Source organism: Parasteatoda tepidariorum, chromosome 8, assembly GCF_982258835.1.
Source record: "Parasteatoda tepidariorum strain Cologne lab strain chromosome 8, Ptep-v5.0, whole genome shotgun sequence".
NCBI classification, from domain to species: Eukaryota; Metazoa; Arthropoda; class Arachnida; order Araneae; family Theridiidae; genus Parasteatoda; species Parasteatoda tepidariorum.
Window position 1 is genome coordinate 111476831 of NC_141762.1, and position 6000 is coordinate 111482830.

The following is a 6000-nucleotide window of genomic DNA, read 5'->3' on the forward strand; positions in this document are numbered from 1 at the left end:
CTCGCTCCCGCACTGCCATCTTTCTCCGGGATGCGACCGAATCCTCGGCTCACTCCCGCACTGCCATCTCTCTCCGGGACACGACCGATTCCTCGGCTCGCTCCCGCACTGCAATCTCCCTTTCGGATACAAATGACACCTCCTCTCTCTCCCCTAATACTTTCTCTCTCCGGGACGCGACAGACTCCTCGGCTCGCTCCCGCACCGCCATCTCTCTCCGGAACGCGTCCGACTCCTCGGCTCGCTCCCGCACGACCATCTCTCTCCGGGACGTGACCGACTCCTCGGCTCGCTCCCGCACTGCCATCTCTCTCCGGGACGAAACCGAATCCTCGGCTCGCTCCCGCACTGCAATCTCACTTTCGGATATTAATGACACCTCCTCTCCCTCCCCTAATATTTTCTCTCTCCGGGACGCGACCGACTCCTCGGCTCGTTCACGCACTGCCATCTCTCTCCGGGACACGACCGACTCCTCGGCTCGCTCCCGCACTGCAATCTCACTTTCGGATACAAATGACACCTCCTCTCTCTCCCCTAATACTTTCTCTCTCCGGGACGCGACCGACTCCTCGGCTCGCTCCCGCACAGCCATCTCTCTCCGGAACGAGTCCGACTCCTCGGCTCGCTCCCGCACTACCATCTCTCTCCGGGACGCGACCGACTCCTCGGCTCGCTCCCGCACTGCAATCTCTCTCCGGGACGCGACCGACTCCTCGGCTCGCTCCCGCACTGCCATCTCTCTCCGGGACGCAACCGAATCCTCGGCTCGCTCCCGCACTGCAATCTCACTTTCGGATATTAATGACACCTCCTCTCCCTCCCCTAATATTTTCTCTCTCCGGGACGCGACAGACTCCTCGGCTCGTTCACGCACTGCCATCTCTCTCCGGGAAGCGACCAACTCCTAGGTTCGCTCCCGCACTACCATCTCTCTCCGGGACGCGACCGACTCCTCGGCTCGCTCCCGCACTGCCATCTCTCTCCTGGACGCGACCGACTCCTCGGCTCGCTCCCGCACTGCCATCTATCTCCAGGACGCGACCGACTCCTCGGCTCGCTCCCGCCCTGCCATCTCTCTCCTGGACGCGACCGACTCCTCGGCTCGCTCCCGCACTGCCATCTCTCTCCTGAACGCGACCGACTCTTCGGCTCGCTCCCGCACTGCCATATCTCTCTTGGACGCGACCGACTCCTCGGCTCGCTCCCGCACTGCAATCTCACTTTCGGATACAAATGACACCTCCTCGTCTCCCCTGATACTTTCTCTCTCCGGGACGCGACCGACTCCTCGGCTTGGTCCCGCACTGCTATCTCTCTCCGGGTAGCGACCGAATCCTCGGCTCGCTCCCGCACTGCCACATCTCTACGGGACGCGACCGACTCCTCGGCTCGCTCCCGCACTGCCATCTCTCTCCGGGACGCGACCGACTCCTCGGCTCGCTCCCGCACTGCCATCTCTCTCCGGGACGCGACCGAATCCTCGGCTCACTCCCGCGCTGCAACATCTCACCGGGTCGCGACCGATTCCTCGGCTCGCTCCCGCACTACCATCTCTCTCCTGGACGCGACCGAATCCTCAGCTCGCTCCCGCACAGCAATCTCTCTCCGGGACGCAACCGAATCCTCGACTCCTTCCCGCACTGCAATCTCACTTTCGGATACAAATGACACCTCCTCTCCCTCCCCTAATATTTTCTCTCTCCGGGACGCGACCGACTCCTCGGCTCGCTCACGCACTACCCTCTCTCTTCTGAGCGTGACCGAATCCTCAGCTCGCTCCCGCACAGCAATCTCTCTCCGGGACGCAACCGAATCCTCGGCTCGCTCCCGCACTGCCATCTCACTTTCGGATACAAATGACACCTCCTCTCTCTCCCCTAATATTTTCTATCTCCGGGACGCGACCGACTCCTCTACTCGCTCGCGCACTGCCATCTCGCTCCGGGACGCGACCGACTCCTCGCCTTGGTCCCGTACTGCCTTCTCTCTCCGGAACGCGACCGACTCCTCGGCTCGCTCCCGGACTGCAATCTCACTTTCGGAAACAAATGACACCTCCTCTCTCTCCCCTAATATTTTCTATCTCCGGGACGCAACCGACTCCTCTACTCGCTCGCGCACTGCCATCTCGCTCCGGGACGCGACCGACTCCTCTACTCGCTCGCGCACTGCCATCTCGCTCCGGGACGCGACCGACGCTCCCGTACTGCCTTCTCTCTCCGGAACGCGACCGACTCCTCGGCTCGCTCCCGGACTGCAATCTCACTTTCGGAAACAAATGACACCTCCTCTCTCTCCCCTAATATTTTCTATCTCCGGGACGCAACCGACTCCTCTACTTGCTCGCGCACTGCCATCTCGCTCCGGGACGCGACCGACTCCTCGGCTCGCTCCCGCACTACCATCTCTCTCCGGGACGCGACCGAATCCTCGGCTCGCTCCCGCACTGCTATCTCACTTTCGGATATAAACGACACCTCCTCTCCCTCCTCTAATACTTACTCTCTCCGGGACGCGACCGACTCCTCGGCTCGCTCCGCACTGCCATCTCTCTCCGGAACGCTACCGACTCCTCGGTTCGCTCCCGCACTGCCATCTCACTTTCGGATACAAATGACACCTCCTCTCCCTCCCCTAATACTTTCTCTCTCCGGGACGCGACCGACTCCTCGGCTCGCTCCCGTACTGCAATCTCACTTTCGGATACAAATGACACCTCCTCTCCCTCCCCTAATACTTTCTCTCTCCGGAACGCGACCGACTCCTCGGCTCGCTCCCGGACTGCAATCTCACTTTCGGAAACAAATGGCACCTCCTCTCCCCTAATATTTTCTATCTCCGGGACGCGACCGACTCCTCTTCTCGCTCGCGCACTGCCATCTCGCTCCGGGACGCGACCGACGCTCCCGTACTGCCTTCTCTCTCCGGAACGCGACCGACTCCTCGGCTCGCTCCCGGACTGCAATCTCACTTTCGGAAACAAATGACACCTCCTCTCTCTCCCCCAATATTTTCTATCTCCGGGACGCAACCGACTCCTCTACTCGCTCGCGCACTGCCATCTCGCTCCGGGACGCGACCGACTCCTCGGCTCGCTCCCGCACTACCATCTCTCTCCGGGACGCGACCGAATCCTCGGCTCGCTCCCGCACTGCCATCTCACTTTCGGATACAAACGACACCTCCTCTCCCTCCTCTAATACTTACTCTCTCCGGGATGCGACCGACTCCTCGGCTCGCTCCGCACTGCCATCTCTCTCCGGAACGCTACCGACTCCTCGGCTCGCTTCCGCACTGCCATCTCACTTTCGGATACAAATGACACATCCTCTCCCTCCCCTAATACTTTCTCTCTCCGGGACGCGACCGACTCCTCGGCTCGCTCCCGTACTGCAATCTCACTTTCGGATACACATGACACCTCCTCTCCCTCCCCTAATACTTTCTCTCTCCGGAACGCGACCGACTCCTCGGCTCGCTCCCGGACTGCAATCTCACTTTCGGATACACATGACACCTCCTCTCCCTCCCCTAATACTTTCTCTCTCCGGAACGCGACCGACTCCTCGGCTCGCTCCCGGACTGCAATCTCACTTTCGGATACACATGACACCTCCTCTCCCTCCCCTAATACTTTCTCTCTCCGGAACGCGACCGACTCCTCGGCTCGCTCCCGGACTGCAATCTCACTTTCGGATACACATGACACCTCCTCTCCCTCCCCTAATACTTTCTCTCTCCGGAACGCGACCGACTCCTCGGCTCGCTCCCGTACTGCAATCTCACTTTCGGATACACATGACACCTCCTCTCCCTCCCCTAATACTTTCTCTCTCCGGAACGCGACCGACTCCTCGGCTCGCTCCCGGACTGCAATCTCACTTTCGGAAACAAATGACACCTCCTCTCTCTCCCCTAATATTTTCTATCTCCGGGACGCGACCGACTCCTCTACTCGCTCGCGCACTGCCATCTCGCTCCGGGACGCGACCGACGCTCCCGTACTGCCTTCTCTCTCCGGAACGCGACCGACTCCTCGGCTCGCTCCCGCACTACCATCTCTCTCCGGGACGCGACCGAATCCTCATCTCGCTCCCGCACTGCCATCTCACTTTCGGATACAAACGACACCTCCTCTCCCTCCTCTAATACTTACTCTCTCCGGGACGCCACCGACTCCTCGGCTCGCTCCGCACTGCCATCTCTCTCCGGAACGCTACCGACTCCTCGGCTCGCTCCCGCACTGCCATCTCACTTTCGGATACAAATGACACCTCCTCTCCCTCCCCTAATACTTTCTCTCTCCGGGACGCGACCGACTCCTCGGCTCGCTCCCGCACTGCAATCTCACTTTCGGATACAAATGACACCTCCTCTCTCTCCCCTGATACTTTCTCTCTCCGGGACGTGACCGACTTCTCGGCTCGCTCCCGCACTGCAATCTCTCTCCGGGACGCAACCGACTCCTCAGCTCGCTCCCGCACTACCATCTCTCTCCGGGACGCGACCGACTCCTCGGCTCGATCCCGCACTGCCATCTAACTTTCGGATACAAACGACACCTCCTCTCCCTCCTCTAATACTTACTCTCTCCGGGACGCGACCGACTCCTCGGCTCGCTCCGCACTGCCATCTCTCTGCGGGACGCGACCGAATCCTCGGCTCGCTCCCGCACTGCCATCTCTCTGCGGGACGCGACCGAATCCTCGGCTCGCTCCCGCACTGCCATCTCACATTCGGATACAAACAACACCTCCTCTCCCTCCTCTAATACGTACTCTCTCCGGGACGCGACCGACTCCTCGGCTCGCTCCCGCACTGCCATCTCTCTCCGGGACGCGACCGACTCCTCGGCTAGCTCCCGCACTGCTATCTCTCTCCGTAACGCGACCGAATCCTCGGCTCGCTCCCGCACTGCCATCTTTCTCCGGGACGCGACCGACTTCTCGGCTCGCTCCCGCACTGCAATCTCACTTTCGGAAACAAATGACACCTCCTCTCTCTCCCCTAATACTTTCTCTCTCCGGTACGCGACCGTCTCCTCGGCTCGCTCCCGCACTGCCATCTCTCTCCGGAACGAGTCCGACTCCTCGGCTCGCTCCCGCACTACCATCTCTCTCCGGGACGCGACCGAATCCTCGGCTCACTCCCGCAGTGTCACTTCTCTCCGGGACGCGACCGACTCATCGGCTCGCTCCCGCACAGCAATCTCTCTCCGGAACGCGACCGACTCCGCGGCTCGCTCCCGCACGGCAATCTCACTGTCGGATACAAATGTCACCTCCTCTCTCTCCCCTAATACTTTCTCTCTCCGGGACGCGACCGACTCCTCGGCTTGCTCCCGCACTGCCATCTCTCTCCGGAACGCGTCCGACTCCTCGGCTCGCTCCCGCACGACCATCTCTCTCCGGGACGCGACCGACTCCTCGGCTCGCTCCCGCACTGCAATCTCTCTCCGGGACGCAACCGATTCCTCGGCTCGCTCCCGCACTGCAATCTCACTTTCGGAAACAAATGACACCTCCTCTCTCTCCCCTAATACTTTCTCTCTCCGGGACGCGACCGTCTCCTCGGCTCGCTCCCGCACTGCCATCTCTCTCCGGAACGAGTCCGACTCCTCGGCTCGCTCCCGCACTACCATCTCTCTCCGGGACGCGACCGACTCCTCGGCTCGCTCCCGCACTGCAATCTCTCTCCGGGACGCGACCGACTCCTCAGCTCGCTCCCGCTCTGCCATCTCTCTCCGGGACGCAACCGAATCCTCGGCTCGCTCCCGCACTGCAATCTCACTTTCGGATATTAATGACACCTCCTCTCCCTCCCCTAATATTTTCTCTCTCCGGGACGCGACCGACTCCTCGGCTCGTTCACGCACTGCCATCTCTCTCCGGGAAGCGACCAACTCCTAGGTTCGCTCCCGCACTACCATCTCTCTCCGGGACGCGACCGACTCCTCGGCTCGCTCCAGCGCTGCAATCTCACTTTCGGATACAAATG